This window comes from Dunckerocampus dactyliophorus, chromosome 16 (assembly GCF_027744805.1).
Source record: "Dunckerocampus dactyliophorus isolate RoL2022-P2 chromosome 16, RoL_Ddac_1.1, whole genome shotgun sequence".
NCBI lineage: Eukaryota > Metazoa > Chordata > Actinopteri > Syngnathiformes > Syngnathidae > Dunckerocampus > Dunckerocampus dactyliophorus.
This window is the reverse complement of record NC_072834.1, coordinates 2695094-2714121: the sequence shown is the minus strand read 5'-3', so window position 1 is coordinate 2714121 and position 19028 is coordinate 2695094. Positions and strand designations below refer to the sequence as shown.

General features: G+C 41.5%; 1 long non-coding RNA gene across 1 annotated transcript; it reads left to right on the top strand.

Annotated features, from left to right (window-relative positions):
• Positions 1-13570: 13570 nt before the first annotated feature.
• On the top strand, positions 13571-18802 carry LOC129168897 (uncharacterized). The gene is made up of 4 exons (XR_008566355.1): positions 13571-13947; positions 14082-14155; positions 16460-16561; positions 18419-18802. It is a non-coding gene; the product is annotated as an uncharacterized LOC129168897 (long non-coding RNA).
• Positions 18803-19028: the final 226 nt, after the last annotated feature.

Genomic DNA, 19028 nt, shown 5'->3' with positions numbered 1-19028 from the left:
ATTGCACACAAACACACAGAGAAAATATGCTCTCGCTGCCTATGGCAACAAAGCCAATATCCGACATATCAAGGGGAATGAAAACCTTGCTCGAGAAAACAATGAAGTAGTTTGGAGAGGAAATTGTTTGTTTACATGGGGCTCCACGTTACATTTGTAAATACAGGAACAGAGAAACACATATTTTACAATCATTTTAATTCCAATACAAATCACAGTTGTAAAGATATTGGAAAATACTTCCGACTTGACTCGGCACATGATGACGCAACAGCAGCTACACGTCCTTACGGTATTCCAACAGCATTCCAAACATTCTGATCGCAGCCAGCTGCCGATGAAACGTCACTATGAAGCGTCGTCTTATTCACATCACTTCATGTGAGTGTAGAGGTGCTGAGACCCCAGAAGAAAAATGGCCTCTTTTCGGAGAACAAAAAAAAGTACGAAAAAATTTGACGAAAAATCTGCAAATGTGCGTGGCTGTGAATGCTGGATCGCAAATGTTTCTCAGTCCGTTCAAAACATTCCAAAACCAACCAGAGTATCTACAGTCCAGAATTTCACGGCTTTCCAAGAATTCCATACACAGTCAAAAAAACAACAGCAGCAGCAAAAATGGGAAAATCAATCAAAAGTGCAAATATTAAGAGAAGAGTTGTAATAAAGCAAGGAGGAAAAAAAGCCATCATTTCACAAGAATAAAGTAATAGTATGAGGAAAAATGTATTTTTAGTAGCATGAAGTTGAAATTTTAAAGAAAAAAATCATATATATATTTTTTAAAGCCAAAAACAATGACTAAAGCTGTCATTTTTGGAAACTTAGGTTGGGGGAAAATTTATTTAACTTGGGAATAACGTCAAAATATTAGAAAGAAAGTTGAAATATTTGGGAAATTCTACAGAAAAAATCCACAGCAGAAATGTAAAGTCCAAATATTAAGAGAAAAAAAACATTTCTAATAAGAAAAAAGTTGCAATTTTATGAGAATAAACTTGTAAAATGAGGTAAAATATCATTTTGGTAACACTGTTGAAATAAAGAAAAAATACATGATTGTTTTAAAAGATATAAAGTTATAATCACGGGAAGAAAATTTACAAGAGGAAAGCTGAAAAGAAATAGTTGGAAAATTAAAAAAAACCCCAGCAGAAATGGAAAAAAAACAACTGTAATTTTATAACAATAAAGTCAAAATATTAAGACAAACGTCATAAACGAACGAAGAACAAAAGTCGTGATTTTAGAAGAATAAACTCGTATTACACGCCTACGTTACGTGACAAAGGTGAAATGCTGTTTTTTCTGGCGCTACATGGAGCTTCTTAGCATGTCTCCATGTGTTGCTTTACGAAATATCAAAGTGGTCCTTGCATACTTTCCTTTTTCAGTATGCGGCCCTCGCTGGAAAAAGTTTGGACACCCCTGGTATATACCTGTAGTGTGTGTGTGCATATATAGATAGGTATATAGACAAAAGTGTGTCCTCCCTTTTCCTCCTGTCCCCTCCTGTCCTCCACACCTCTCTCTCTGTCATTGTCCTTACCTGCTTTCCATCGCGCTATTGACGTTTCAGCAGTTAGGCCCCAATCCAGCCGTTTTATCACCGTAGCGACAGCAGCAGCATAATGATGTGGCGCTTGGGGGGATGAGTGTCTTTCTCCACTTTCTCTTCCATCTTCTATATCCTCACTCTGGAAGAACGTAAAGAAAGGAAGGCGGTGACACATGGAGAGGAGAGGGGCCAAATATAGAGAGGATGGTGCTGTGGGAGGGGGGATGAGCAGAGTGGAAGGTTGTCTGGCTTCTTCCTGGGCAGCTGAGCCACTTCCAAATAACTTCAGGATAGTTATGACTCATACGATCTACTACAAGTACACAAGAAAATCAACGTTTTGAAAAGACGTACAAATACAACAGAGAATGTTACTGTTGCGCTTTATAAAGCATTTTTCTCATAATGAAAGTAACCTTGGTTGGTGTCATTAATCCGTTCCAGAAGGTCCGAAATGTACTCTAATCCAGGGTGTCCAAAGTGTGGCTGGGGGGGGCTTATGCATCCCACGGCTGTTTTTTTTTATTTTATTGGCACATTCTAAAAATATAATTTCAGAAGAAACCTTAGAAAAAAAGCAAAAATGTAACAACGAGTAATATTACAAGAATACACGAAAGTTCAAATATTAGGAGAAAAAGTTGTCCTCTAATGAGAAAAAGTTGTAATTTTACAATAATAACGTAATATTAGGGGGAAAAACATCATTCTAGTCGCATAAAGTTGAAATATTAAAGGAAGACGTTATTGTTTTGTAACAAAACAATGAATGAAGTTGTCATTTTTGGAAAATTACTTGCGGAAAAAGTTACAAAGTTAACGGAATAAAGTCAAAATATTATGGGAATAAAGTCATATTATTCCAAAAAGAAAATTTACAAAGAGGAAGTTGAAACTGTTGGAAAATAAACTGTCCACAGGTGTGAATGTGAGTGTGAATGGGTGTTTGTCTATATGTGCCCTGCCATCGGCTGGTGACCAGTCCAGGGGTACCCCGCCTCTCGCCCCAAGTCAGCTGGGATAGGCTCCAGCATACCTGCGACTCTAGTGAGGACAAGCGGTATAGAAAATGGATGGGTGGATGTTCCGCTTGAGCAGCTCTGCTGCCGCCTGTCTGTTGCCTTTTGCAGTGCACTGCTGGTCTGCTGGCGGAGCCACCTGTGCACACCTGAGAACAATCAGTCAGCAGGCCTTCATCAGCCATGCTGTGTGACTCACTCGTTGCCAGATTGTTACGTGTTGTGCCTCTCGTGTGGATTTACTCAAAAGTTTTGCTGCTAACTGAAAATCGTGCTAAACGGGGCGCACGCTAACCGAGGTTCCAGTGGATTCTGCATTAAAGAAGGTTTTCTCTTCTTCAGTTACATAAATCACATCATTTATGTTGGTGTTGTTATAATAATGCATTTGTATTATATGTGTGTTGCCCCAATACACATCAATGGATTCATTACAACAAACAAGAATCAAAAAGCCCTTTGCTCAGAAAACGTGTGCGCGCTTGATGATCCATAAAACAGATAACAGCTTTTTACTTTATTGTTTGGGAAACAGTTAATTATGTCCTTTTTTTGGATTCGGAACGTTTATTCCTACAAAGTCAGCGTAAACTCCAGACCAAAGCAAAGTGTTCGGGTGTCCACCCGCTCACTGGACACACTTGAGGACACCCTAGGAATTTCTTGTGCGTTCATGCATGTGCTCAGAAAAACACGAGCGATTCTTTCCGACCGATTCCCAATACAAAACTATGTAAAAGTTTTCAAAATGACTGACTCCAGTGGTGGTATGGAAACAGTAAAACTGATGGGGAATCGGAAGCAAATGTAAAACATTGTAGCCGTCTGGTGGCAAAGGGGTTAAAAGGTTTTGCCTGTCACAACAATGCAAGGTCACATTCAAGTGTCAGTCACAGGATAGCCGGCCTAGAAGACAGAGGACAATTATCCCAGTCCGTTACAGTTCAATAAGTCCATCAAGCTGCAAGCCAGATACCACGTTTCCCTGGCAACGCCTGTGAAGCCAATCACAGATCGGGGGGTGAAAGAAGGGGAGATAATACGAGACGAGGGGAGGCAGCAAGGCCTGCAGAACCAAGGCACAATTCTTTGTCATCATTTGTAGGCTAATACAAACATATACACAAATATATACCAAAAAATCTGGTATCCTGAGACAATTGACTTGTTGTAGACTTTGTCATTTGGCTGTCAATGACCTCGTTTCCATGCACACAATATTTTGGTTCAGGTTGATATTGTCTTTAGGACTGTTTGCACCCACAAGCGATAATAATAATCCCAGGTACAGTCCCAATTCATGGCTCCACAATTTTTTTTTCAGCCAAAAATGGGCCATTATTTTCCTCATTCACTGGAAGTCGGTAACAACTTACAAATGCATGATAATACAGGTAGAACGTACAGCATGCATGTTAACTCATTCAATACCAAAAACGTAGTTAGAAGTTGTTATAAACCAACAACGTATTTATGTTTTTTTGAGCGAGAGGCTAAAGGAGGTGCTGAAGCAACTCCTCACGAATGGATTAGGTTTGAGAGCAATTTGAATGCCATAAAAACGGCCACTAGGTGGCAGAAGTGCATTTGATAAGAGCTCGGCAGGGATCATGAGAGGAAGGGGAAACACACGACAGAAGAGGAAGCCCTTGCATCCTTGTTACATTGCTTACCACACGAAAAACAATTACGCATTGTCAGGAAATTTTAACGCACTTGCACACACGCACGCACATGCCCACACATGCACACACATAGTTCAGTTCCAAAAGTGAAAATTGTAAATAATTCATGGTGTTATTTGTAAATAAACTGTTACTTTGATGAATAAAAAACCCTTGTTTTGTGTTGTTTATGTTGTAGTATAGTTGTTTAGACATTTGAGCTGCCTCAATGTTGGTGTAAGCTCATTTTTTACCACACCCTTATTTTGTTTACACAAGTAAACAGCATGGAGCCCAAATCGCATTTATTTTGAAAGCCGGAAGAGTTTTGTGTGCGTTGAGAAGGTCCCTTGACTGTTGCTCATAGAGACGGACTGTGCGCATACATAAACATGCCTAGCCGTAGCTGCCGTCCTTTATTTACATCGAACTTCCGCGACATCAGCGAGCATCCTGAAACCCTCGGTGACATTGGCCTGAGACAGACGTCGTTTCTTGTTTGACTTCCCTGGAAATTTCGGTACTCGCGTTTTTTCCTCATTCGTTGATGGTCCCGGTCCATAACCCCTCATGAAAAACGTGGCTCTATTATACTTGTCTCAAAACTTTTCATAACGCAATCATCCCTCGTTTCTTGTTTAAACCCGACCGTGACAAAATGAATTCCCGCAAATTCTTTGGATTCTTTGTTTATAAATGAAGTATTTTCCTAGTTATAGCATGGAAAACCTGTTTACGACCTGTTTTAACACTGTTAGGCCCTCTAGGCATGAACTAACAACCCTAGAATCACCTTCACATATTACCCAATATAGTAGATATGATAACAGCAAATACTGTAAGCCATTTAAGATAAGAATAAGATTCATGTGTGTTGCTATAAATGTGTTCCCTAGGGGAACAGAGCGACGGGTGGACGGGAGGTGATGTCGAGGGTTCAGAGTTAGGTTTTAGTTTGGTAGAGGTTTAGTTTGAGATCATTCAAACCTGCAATAAAAGCCTGTTGTTCCGGCGTTCACGTCTGGTGTGGGCCTGCCTCACCAAACATCACAGTAACATGACAGACACCTTGTGACCAGTGTAGACTACTACATATCATATAATTGTAGTGTAGTTCGTTTAGCCATTTTTATGCTTGAAAATGCTTAATTTAGGCAAAAAAACCCCACCTAATATATACAGTATATGTATATATATATATTTTTTTACAAATTATTTGGGGCCGCACGGTGGTCTAGTGGTTAGCACGTTGGCCAACACAGTAACAGCTTGGAGATCGGGAAGACCTGGGTTCGATTCTCCCCTGGGCATTTCCCACATTCCAAAAACATGCAGGTGAGGTTAATTGGCGACTCTAAATTGCCCATAGGTATGAATGTGAGTGTGAATGGTTGTTTGTCTATATGTGCCCTGCGATTGGCTGGCGACCAGTCCAGGGTGTACCCCGCCTGTCGCCCGAAGTCAGCTGGGATAGGCTCCTGCATGCCCCCGTGACCCTAATGAGGAAAAAGCGGTATAGAAAATGGATGGATGGATGGACAAATTATTTGTTTCAAACACGAAACAGCATTAATACTGTATATTTTTGGAAAAAGGGTAATGCAGTGAAGCCATCGTGGTGAGGAACGACTGTATTCCTGATATTCCGCTTCATGCATTTATATTGTGTGCATGTAAACAAAGTAAATCACAGCTTCATGCCCCCCCCCCTTGCACAGCACTTAAGGTAATCTAACACTAATCAAGTTAATAAAAGTCACTTGTCCTCGATGAAAAGGGAGAAACTACTCCCTGGCTGCACAAGCCAATATAATTCTATAATGTATATAATATAATCTATCACCATGGGTGGCACTACCATTTATAATCTTTATTGGATTGCAAACTAAACTCAATTTTAGTGCTGAAGAGGTGGATCTCTCTAATGAAATGCGCTTGTCGTTGCACAGGTGCACGTGTGCAGCGTCATCGCTGTGTGTGTGTGTGTGTGTGTGTTCAGGTGACTGTCTGGCCTCCTGCCGCAGTGTCTGGAAAATCAGACACTATCCCGCTCCCCACCCCCCGAAAACCACCCCCTCTTCTTTTCCGACAGTGCACTGCTATCAGGCATACCTGACACCCCCGTTTCTTCCACCCCCCACCCCCCACCCTGCTGCGATAAGAGAGCCCGTGAACACAAGCAGCTTCGCAAAGACAACACATACACACATACACACACACACGCACACGCACGCACGCACAAGACAATCAGACAATGGATGCAATGGAGGAAAGCAAAAAGGAGTATTTATCACTAAGCACGTCTGATTTCATTTGTCTTCCATAAATCCAAACGTGGATAAAAACTGGCCGTTTTATGTTTAGCGGGGACCGGTGTGGTAATTGTGTCACATGACCACCTCGGAACAATGCAGCGTAATCTCCAGCACGCACTCGGCTCCATTAACTGGAACCTTTGGTTTATCAACACCTATTCAAGGCCTGATTCCTGCAGGAAAACCAGGTCTTGAGTAAAAAAAAAAACACAACACACACACACACACACACACACACATCAATCTTTTTTTTCCTTTCTTTTGGCAAACACACTGTATTTTAGTGAAAGCCATAAAGATATATGAATGAAAATGAACCGAAAATAAGATGACAATTTTTTAAAATTAATATAATAATAATAATACAATTAATTATTTTAATAGTACAAAGAGTTTAATTGTAAAATAGTGTAATGGTAAAAATAACTGTCTTCAGATATTATATTCCCATATAAAATTGCTAAGATGTCCTGAATTGAATTTTATCATTTAAATAATTTTTTTTTAAAAGTTAATACATTCATGGGAAATTACATATTTTTAACCCATTTTAAGTCAAACGACGGTGACAGGCCACATAGAAGGTATTTGTGATGTTCTTTATTTATGCTAAATGTGTTCCTTATTTGAAAAGAACTTGACACTTGTATGTGTAGCACAAATGTACAGTAATTTGAATTTAAGCAAATAACATACTGTATATTCATTGGAAATCTTTAAAACAGTGACATTTTATTAGCTTATTAGCATTTTTGCTATTGTGGCAAATATGTCACATCAGGCTTTCCATAGCAGTTTCAACTGCTGAAAGCCTGATAGCTGTGTTTTTCTAGCTTGTTTTATATGAATTCATTGAGATAATAGTGCAAGATCAATTGAATTGTAATCCTGGACACGCTGTTAAAGCATTGGGATCATTAAATTTCTTTAAAATAAGCTTCAATGGCCAAAAAAAAGCTTTGGGAAATGAGCTAGCTTACATGACACACGTACTGCCATTTTGGGGAAGCATATGAAGGGACACACTCAAGGACAGCCACTCCAAAATGTTTTGTAGCTTGTTTATATGAGTTCCATAAATAAGTATAGTACAGTAGTTGAAATGTAATATTGGAAACCCTATTCAAGCATTGGGGTCGTTAAATGGCTTTGAAATAAGCTAACCCAAAAAACTTTTCGGAAAGGAGCTAGCTTATCTGCCACACACTGCCATTTTGGGGACGCATATCCTGGAATAGTAAAATTACAGCCACTCCAAAATGTCTTGTAGCTTGCTTGCTATGAATTCATTAAATAAATATTTTGAGAAAAGTTTAATTGCAATATTGGACAACCTATTACAGCATTATGATTATTAAATGGCTTTAAAATAAGCTTTAAGGGCCAAAAAGCGCCTTTGGAAGTGAACTTGCTTACCTGACATACGGCCATTTTGAGGAAGCCATATCCTGGGATAGTCAAATGACAACAACAGCAGAATGTTTTGTAGCTTTTTTTAATATATTTATTGATTTCAAGAAATACAGCAATTACAGTTAAATTGTAATATCTGACATCCAAGGATTGTTAAATGGATTTACAATGTGCCTTAATGGCATAAAAAAAGGCTTTGGAAATGAGTTAGCTTACCTGACGTACGCAACCATTTTGTGGAAGCATAGTCACATGACCACTCCAAACTGTTTCTTATACATCACTTAGGGATTTAATGAGTTCAAGTCAGGCTCAAAGCTGCATAAGCATCATTTTAACGCATTTTAAATCTTCTTATGGGTTAAATGTACGCCTGTTATTAACATACAAAACACTTCCGCCTAGCATCGACATTTTTATGAACCACACTGAAAAGGTCAAAGACGCAAAAGCAAACTAATTTACTTTTTAGTTTTTGCGGATGCCAGATTGTCTGTTTTTTCCCCCCACCAGTGCTGTCAAAGGCAGTGTGTTGCTTTCATGTTACAAATGTTACAGTTGCTAGTTTGACTTTCAACAAAGTTGCTAATCTCCAGTGCAGGGTTAGCAGAATATCTATTGGCAGTGTGATGTTTACTGGATGCTTGGCAGGCTGCTTTGCTTTGTTACTCTTGATGATTTCATCAGAGGGCTTCTGTGCTGCCAGACTTGACTGCGTGTCAGACAGACCCTAATAAAACTGTCTGGCTGTTTTGTGGGCGCCGTATCTGACTGCTCAGCACTTGTCGCACTGTGCCCGGCTGTTTGGTATTCATGGGGCACGGCGCCCCTTCGGCTCTTGCTGGAGGTTCTGGAGCGCAGACACTGATGATTTGGCATCCACGGTGCTCGCTACCAAACCAAATGGGAGGCGGGGACGAGGAAAAAAAACATAATTAAACAGAGAGCGAGGTCGTAGACAAAGAGAGGGAAGGGTTTAAACACACAACTGAGCTGCATTCCTCATGCGGAACACAAATAAGAAGTGCAAACTGCTAACCAACAGTGGCTATACCTCATCATCTTTTTAAAATGATTCCCTTCTTTATAGCCTTCTGAGGGGTGTCAAACTCACGCTGGTGTTACGGGTGCCCTCCGAGTGCCAGGTGAAGTGCCTGTTAAAGACCTATAAACATTTGATATTATTACATAAGTGCACCTTCGTTGGATGAATACAGTGGTTCTCAATTATTTTCTGTCATGCTCCCCCTAGGGGACAGAAATGTTTTCACGTTTCATGTTTCATTCATCTGTACTGTACAGACTGAAACTGAAACTGAAACCAGGAAAACACAACACAATGGAGAGCGTATTCAAGAGTCAAATTGCATGTTGAGTACAATAACTTTGTACATGCTGGCAGGTCTGTAGTAACATTGGAAGTTCTCCTTGCCACTCACGCAACCCCCCCAAAGGGGGAAGGGGGGCGGTCCAATATAAAAAGCCTTTACAAATGATCTGAAAATCGGCCTATACAGGAGCAAAGTGAGTAGCGAAACCTGCCATAAAAATGTCTATTTTTAACTCGGCCTATCAAATGATTACAAGTTCAATTGGATAAACCACAGTCTACAAATTAATTCATCGTGATTAATCACCATTTAGCAGCATGTCTGAAATATACTAATTTTTACTGTATTTTACTACATTGTCTGCCTCTATGCTGTGTCTCTTGCATGTCTGTCTGTAATTCCTGGTGTTTCCCACAGTGTTGTCATTTCCAAACGGAGTAGAGTAAGAACAGTATGATTAAAGAGATACCAGACGCTTATACTACACAATTCAATTAGGCCATCTTTGCCATTGCTCTTTTTTTGTGTGTGGATAGAACACTGCGAGAATGACCTTTAGTAGCTCGTAGTAGATGTTGATGTTTGGAGTTAGGAGTGTCTGTGAATGCACCTTGCCAAGTGCGGATTGATACTGAAATATCGATCCCTCCGATGCCAAATTAGCAAAACTTTTGATACTTCAGTCATTAAAGGTAATGTTTGTCTGAACCATTTTTCGGTTGAAACGATGACTGATGGTAAAATTGTGAATCAAGTTTTCATTCTTATAGTAGTTCTTAATAATGAATCATTATTATTATTACTATAATCATTTATTTTAATGGTTTTATTATTTTTACATATTTTATATGACTTAGCTTGGCTAAATTGCAAATCACCCCGCTACCTCAATTTACTTCAGGGTTTAAAATAAAGAAATAAACGACTGAATTATTCCATTATTAATTTATGTAAATTAATAATTCATTTAATCAATAAATTAATAACAACAATTAAATGTTTTGTATTATTTATGCTATGTTATGAAATACACAACTTTTAAAAATTTACCAGACCGTATCACCGACGGTATCACCGTTACCGGCCTGGATTTTACACAGTATCAGATCGGAAAGCAAATCGGTGCTATCGCACATCACTACCTTGCCGTCGTGTAGCAGAGAATGAGGAAGCGTTGTTCCAAGGATGACTGAAGGAGTTGGAGATGCACATACGTTGGAATGGAGCACTGCTGTTGATGTGTTAAGGTAGGAATAAAGTTTAACAAAAGAGTGTCAGACTGGGCGTGCGACACTGGCCTCCGTCCACCGTCATAACAGAGAGGCGTGGCTTGCCATGTAGCAAACGACCTTCACACGTTATTTCTGACAGCCCTATTTTTGACACACAGCTCGCTCCATCTCCAAGCCCTTCTGCTAGCTTGACGTGGACGCGCTCCGACGTCAGATCAACATTTGCAATAAAGATTGACAGCTGTAATTATTAGATGAGATTCAGCTCCAGAACCCACCACTAATGAATGATAACGTAAGACCATCGATGAACAGATGGAATCCTAGTCATGGTGTAGAAGTTTCACTTTTGCGTCTCACAGCAGCTATGATGCTTTCAAGGGCCGCCGAACAAAGTGCGTACTCTCATTGCTTGATGAAAAAAAAAATCAGTGAAGCGTAAAAACATACACATGTTGGCCTTCTGACAGTGCAGCATGTATGTGACTGTGTTTTCTGCAGAAAAATGGTCTGTTTTTGCGGAGGAAAGAAATCCGCAAATTTGTGGGGCCGTGGCTGCTCAATCGAGAATGTGCGGGGATCCGCTGTCGTGGTAACTTTATGGCAGCGGTGTTTTTCTCAAGGAAATGAAGTGGGCTTCTGCCGGGCAGACGCTGTATTGTGGTGAAAAGAGCAGCAGCAAACTGTAGGGTCTGAATGAAGAGATCACAACTACTGGTCGCGTCTCGGCGACAGTCTGCTGTGCTGCCAGGGCTGATCAGCATGAGCTTGAGGTGTGGCACCGTCCTGTCGTTCCTCATCCGAATCATCTGCTACTTGTGTTCGCAAACATTTACTTCAATCTAATTTAGGGTGAGGGTGACGCCGTCACTTCAACACGGCAATAAAAGCAGACATGCACAATCCAGTAGATGTATAAGTGAATACATGACGTGACAGGAGTCATCATTTAGTCTCCTTTTCGTGTATAAAATGTCTAAGTCTACGTCATGACCGCCAAGAGTCGATTGTGCCCTCCGCCCACGTCCCAAGAGCCTAACCTGTGATATTTTTATCAGGAGAGCTCACAAGTTAGGGTCTCAGGGAGCAGGTGAAGTACGACAGAGTCTACCGAGGAGACGCGGCGTTTGCATTAACATTTCCAGTCCTCCTCTTTCTTCTCTCTCTCTCTCTCTCTCACACACACACACACACACACACACACACCCAAGTACTCGCAATGGAAGCAAATGGATCTGATTCTTGATTCTCCGCAAAACTTTGTCCTAGTCTGACTCTCGGTAAGACATACGGACGTTCCTACAAAACAAAAAGCGACACAATGACAGCAGCAGCACAGGGAGAAAAAAAGGGGGTAGATTTGTAGCAGACGACAGAATGATTTTTCTAACTGCGCCGAGTCACACAAACACAGAAGCCTGCTGTGGGCTAACTAGCCTTTGTGTTTCAAAAAGGAAAAGCGCCGCAGCCAAACAGTCTCTTTGTCCTTCAGCGCCGGCTGATCATCAGTCTACATTTGTCTCCAGTAGGACCTGGACCCGCCTGACGGACCGTCTGCTCACAGTCGGCAGCAAACCTCGATACCTTTCATTCCCAGGTTTCGAAAAACAACTCTAAATCCGACGCCGCTCGGCGGCAAAAAAAGAGCAGGTTTGACTCCGGCCAAGCTTGTCAAGCTAGCTTCGGAACTTCATTCGTCCGTCAATTTCCACTTCCGACTATAACACCTTTTAATGCCAGACTCTACCCGGCAAACTGTCGCCCTGGTGGCAAACCCAAGGAGACATGAAACACAGTAGAGTCGTAACCCCGCGGAATAAGCCAGCAAAGTACTGTAAATATTAACAGAGAGATACTGGAGACATTCCCATGTCATATCATGTACCCAAACACACGTCTGACACCCCCCAACCCCACCCCACCCCACTGCATCCACACTCCCTCCCGCCACACGACTCCACCCCCTCAGAGGGGGGAAAAAAAAAGAATCAAACAGATGCGTCTGACTGTCTCGTCTCTGGGGAAGGCCAAGCAAAGTGTCGGCTTCCGGAAAAGAGCAACGCTCATTCTTCTGCCTGCCGCCGACTTCGCCTTTTGTTCTTGGAGCGGTGGATGAGGAAGAAGAGGAGGCGGCGGGAGAAGGCGGCATGAGAGGAAAGGTACCTAATGTTGGGGGGGTGAGGGGGTGGGGGGGGTTGGAAGATGAGACGTCTGTGTGAAGTCGTGGCCGGATGCAGGTCAGTGAGGTGGGAAACCCCTCCACCGCCACCCCGCCCCTCCACGCCCCCCGCCCCCAGCAAGACTCTACCAGCATCACTCCATCTCAACATCTTCACTACCACCTCCAGACACCGGGACACCAGACATGTCATAACACTGCAATTTCATACTCCCTCCGCTCCCTACTTCCTTCAGCGTCCACCACGATGAGCTCCCAGGACTGGAAACAAAAAAGCCAAAAACCTTTGCTCTTGCCAGATGCTCCTGCCTGCATCCTGCTACCTTGCGACAACCCCCCCCCCCCCCCCCCATCTCCACCCCCCACCCATGTGACTGCCCTCCATCCAGCCTCGCCCCTCCCATTATGACAGCAGGTCTGTACCTGTCTGCTTGGCTCTCCTGTCTGCAGCTGCTTGCCCAAAGTGAGCTACTGCAGCAGGAGTCTGCAGCAACAGCCTTGCTCGTTCTCTCCCTCCCTCTCTCTCTAACACACACGCACGCACGCTTGCACACGCACGCACACACACCCTCCATCCAGTCTTTGTTGGTGAACACATTCCTCCCTATGCTGATCAATTTCTTGTCTTTTCCAGCGGTGCTCAGACAAACGCGTACTGCAGCAAAACAATATAACAAGCAGGCGCAAATGCTAACCGGCATGAATGGCCTCTGACATGAAATTGAGTACAAAGTGTCATCTGAGAAAGCGCACACAAACAAGGGGTGTGTTTACACACAGAAGTCACCGCAAGAGCCGACGTGAGCACATCCTCACACTGACACTTTGACAGGGGGGAAAGAAACAGGCTAATGCTACCTAAACTGGAATAGTAGCACGTGTGTCTAATATTGTACAGTATGTGCAAGTGGGAATACGGAAAGAGTAAAAATATACTTATATATACACTATAATATACTATTACGTATCTTCAGATACCCAAAATCACAACCGTTTTTTTAAATACTCCACAGCAACCACGCTGTCAATGCGTAGACCAGCACATTCCACTGAGAAGCCTGATGTGCGAGTCACCACGCTACAATTTTAACCCGTAAGCATCCATAACCCTGTCAATGTGTTAAAATACAACGTGTGCCTGATCTGAACCCATGAAGGGACGTTTAGGAAACGTTGTGGAGTGCTTGTCATGTGACTATCACAGGCTACGGCTTCCCCAAAATGGCAGCGTGTCAGGTAAGTTAGCTCATCTCCAAAAGCTTATTGTTTTTGCCATTAAAGCGCATTTGAAAGTCATATAACAATTCTAATGCATACACAGGGTGTCAAATATGATAGTTCAACTCTAATTACTATATTTATTTCATCAGTTCATGTAAAACAAACTAGTGGTTGTCATCTGGCTATCCCTGGACATGGCGTCCCCAAAATGGCAGTGTGTCAGGTAAGCTAGCACATTTCCGATAGCGTATTTTTTAGCTCATTTAAAGCCATTTAACAACTCTAATGCTTTTAATAGGATGTCAAAAAACACAATTCAACTGTTGTTACGATATTTGTTCAATGAATACATACAAACTAAGGACATAACGCTATTGGGCTTTTAACTTTGAAATTGCTGATAGCTAAAATGCTAATAAGACACTCAATAAATGTCGCTTTTTCAATGATATACAGTGAATATACGTACATTCTTTGCTTCAATTCACAGTGCATTCAGCATTTAGAACAACATAACATATATGCAGTGTTGGGCAAACTACCTAAAAAGAGTAATTAGGTATAGTTATTTGCCCCATAATGTAGATTAATTTGTTACGGAATTACTCCTTCATAAATGTACTTAGTAATTATCGTGTCACTTGTTTGAAAAACCTTTTAATACGTAGAAGAATTTTGATTTAGCTTTGTAGTGGTATGTTCCATTGAGAAACTTTTCATGAGATCACGGATAATTTGCAATTCCCTACCAACACGCTAGGGTGCAGTGTTCCCTCGCTCCGTCGTTGTTCACCTTTTGTTGACCAGTTGTTTTGTGTTTTTTTGTGTGGAATTTTAGTGCTTTTTTTTGTTTTTTTACAGTGTATGAATGCTGTTACAGGCCGAGCCTGGCGCTTTAAAAAGAATTGCATTGTGGGAAGTTGGGTGTTGTAGTTCTGTACGTTAGCACAGGCGGCGGTGTCTCTCTATTCTCTCTCTTCTGTCTGCACCGCCCATTGTCTTCCGCGTCCTGATTGGCTGTATGCCAGTGTCCTCCGTGCCGTCTCATGTGGTCATGGCTACCAAACTAACCGTGTGAGCAAAATACGACGACAGGAGCAATACCTTAAGGATACAAAAACACGACAGCCGAACGGCGGCAGGACAAAGAGGCACGGTCAGAGGGGTGACATACGCGTGAGTCACTTAATAAATTCTTGTGTTCAACCTGGTAGGTTGATCATTAAAATTCAAACAAAATTTAAACTTTGAGAGTGTCTAAACAAGAGAGAAATGTGAGATAATGTTAATGCCTGTCTGAAAAAAGTATAAAAAATGTATGGTGAGGCGTTTTACAGCCTTGAAACATAATAATAATTGTAAAAAAAATAGTAAAGTTGGCTACTTCGCAGATTTCACTTATTGCGGGCTATTTTAGGACTCCCAACACTGCATGTATGTAACATCACACATCTTTGATGTGAATTAGTGGTATTAGTAGTAGGTTAAATATCATACATATCACAATGTCTAAGACAGTAAGGACCTACAGTATATAAACATAAACTCAAAAGGCAGACCAATGCATATGTGAATGTATTTTATTTTATATACACTTTTTTTCATTTTGTTCATTTAAATGAAATACGTCCTCGACTCGAGCTTGTTTGAAGCTCAACGTTGAATCACTTTCAATACTCTTGATAGATCTGGGCTATGACCCTGAGTGTCACCGAGGGGACAAGGAGTGAGATCTGCAAATGATATCATTGATTGATTATGCCTTTAATAAGTGTGGACAAACAGCAGTGCCTTAATGCGCCCGCTTCTCGTATCGCTTCATAGTCGCACCTTCCAGGATTCTCCTACAGAAGAAAGGCGAGCCTCGTGCCAAACATGCGAAAATCCTGCAGCCAATGTCAAAACCGTGGCCAGGTTGAAGTCTATGGGGGATGGTTCGCCGTCACTGACTGCCTCAGCGATAGCGGCAGTGGCGCAGAGACGGAGGGGGTTAGGAGTCGCTCCATGCTAAAGCCGGCAGGGGCCAGCTGGCGGCCGTATAGGTGATCAATCAGATCCATTACAGCACTGTCACTGCAGAGTCTGGAGCGCCCTACCCATCACCCCCTGTGTACACACACACACACACACACACACACACACACATTAGCCGCATCGTATCTAGTCTAGACTGGAAATAGAACCCATTTGAGTGATGAAAATGGTCCACAAGAGCCAATGCCGTGCAGTGACAGATAAGCAATCCAGTCACTGTTACACACAAATTACATTTTTAGATCCGTTTGAATTGCACTGCGATGAAGTAGTTCAAAGCATCCAAAAATAGGACAGGCTGTTTTTCAGTCTTAAGTTGCACCGACAATGAACCCAGAGAAATGATGCAAGCAGGAGACGCTCAATATGTGATGAACAACGCCTTTCCAGCCAGCCAGAGGGACATAAATGACCATCATGTCTTGTCACACCAGTCAGCAGATCCTGCCCTTGTCCCTGCCCTTCTCCAATCAATGCCATTGATCTGTCCCAGGGGTCAAGGGGCAAGAACGTATCAATAGGAGAAGAGTGGCTGATGCAGCATTCAGAGACGGGCTGACTCCAGACAGATCGATGACATCCCTGTCTGCCATTGGTGCGTATGATTATTCATTTGCCATTTACTCAGCTGCGTTGAGAGAACAGCGGGAAGCTCGGAAAGTGACAAAGACTTAACCGGTTTAGTCGGAGGGGCGTTTGATCATCACAACTTCATTTCACTCGTATTTTACTGACTGAGATAGGTTTCAATGGTGCAAAAATACCTAAAATTCCGGAACAAAATAATGACAGAAATGATGTCTCTCTTGCATTAGAAGAATCGGCCTGTAAGAAAATAATAGCTAAGTCGCACTAGACAAATAAACAACAAAAAATATGAAATAATATTAGCTAGCTATCTGCTAGCTGTGCGGGTGGCAGTGTCCTAATGCCGGTCAATTTAAAAGCCTAATGAAAAACACGGAAAAGCAGGACATTTTCATCACTTCCTTAAAAAGGACACCCAGGACATGTCCTGGGAAAACAGGACCTTTGTCCACCTTTGTATGCACACCTACCTCTTTAATAAGTGTAGAAGAAAATAGCAGTATTTTAACACCGAATCAAAATGGAATCCAGTGAAAATATGGGTGCATTTGATCAGTCAGTGATTACGAGACAACAATGGGCGCTACCAGTGGATTATCAGAAACTCAAATGTTGCAATAAAATCTGTACTATATAATACCGTGGTAGTGTATTAATTACTGAACTGATGGTAGTATTTTGTGGGCTATCGCTGTTTTTACCCCAACTTACTGTAAACTGGTATAGAAAAATAGTGTTCATTTTAGGGCCACATTGAAAAAAAAAATCTGAGATTTTGAGAATAAATTCGTAAATATACAAGGATAAAATTGTAAATTTATGAGAAAGAAGGTGTAAATTTACGAGAATAATGTCGGAAATTTCCGAGAACAAAGTTGTACATTTACCAGAAATAAAGTCATAATATTACCTTTGCCCAAGGCCAAAGGTCACATAAGTGACATACTGTAGCTGTCTCAGGCCATGCCTGTTACGACGGAGTATTAAAATAATCTGAGATTTTGAGAATAAAGTCGTAAATTTATGAGAATAAAGTCCTACATTTACGAGAAGAAACTCGTAACTTTATGTTACTGTTACTGCTACTTTATGTTGCTGAGACAGCTATGAAAAGGGGGCGTGGAGGGGGCACGTGGAGGTGGCGAGGTAAGGAAGGCGGAAGCGAGAAGGGCTAGAAATGCTAATCTAAATGCTAAATGCTCAACTGCTCTGTTTTGCTGCCACGTTATAAATAAAAGCTTGCCTGAAGCAAGAGGAAAGTTTCCTTCCAACCTGAAGAACTATGTTCTATTTTCCCTCTGACACGTAATATTACGACTTTATTCTCATAAATGTACAACTTTATTCTCGTAATATCACGACTTTTGTCTTGTAAATTTCCGATTTAAATCTTTAAAGTTTTTTCTCGCAAATGTACAACTTTATTCTTGTGAGTTTAGGACTTTTTTTTTCTCGTAAATGTACGACTTTATTGTCAAAATCTCAGATTTTTTTTCAATGTGGCCCTAATACTTCCTAGTTGTAAAGTGATTCACCATTCATATCATTTTTCATAGTAATTTACCATCCAAACAAAGGTTTAATTGTAAAACAGTGCAGCCTTAAAAATACGGTCACTTCAACTGCCAGTGTTTTACTGTCCTTGCTTGTCACATTTAAGGAAAAGAGTTTCTGTTGTGCTTCTGCCAGCATGCTAGCATACCAAACTTACTAATTTCAACTTTTATGTATGAATGTTTTGAATAACTGAAGAACCTTGAGTCTCAGGGCAGACTGACTTTTCAAAGAGGCTATTATAGCAGCTGGATGGCATGCTTGAACCACCCCTATCTAATCCCATAATTTATTTGTTCAACCATCCCAGAAATGAAGGCCCAGCTGGAAGCAATGACTTTTCAATGTGCTGTTAGGGCAGCTGGACAGGGGAGTGCTGAGACAGCATGAGTCTAACCAACGATGCTTTGCTGGGTTTCAAAGGTGAGAGAGATGAGAGAGTCACGGTTCTTAAAATGATCTCAAGCAACGCCCATCACAGTGTTAATCTTGTCAGAACTATTAAGGAGTTGAGCTAATGTAAACATACTGTACGTCCTACATAGAGACAGACAACCATTCACACTCAACTGAAACACTAGACCCACGGTATTCAACTAAAATCCAAATAGGTCCGCAAACAGAAAATGTCAAGCTAAGGTCCGGTCCGAACGACTGATCTACTGGGTCAGGATTTTTGTGGATTGCTCATATAGTGCTCTGAGACGTCTCATTTTCTGTGAGCTGAGTGTTTGGTCAAAAACTTTGTGCTTTGTCTCATTGTTTCACATTGCCACAGTCTCTGATCTTATAATTGGTTTTGTGCTTCCAGGGGTAAGAATGAACATAAATGTGTCTGTCCATTCTGGCTTGAAAGCACTGTCCACCATGTGTATTTATTTTTCTGTTGTCTCCGGCTCAATTGCCTCTCACTCCCCATA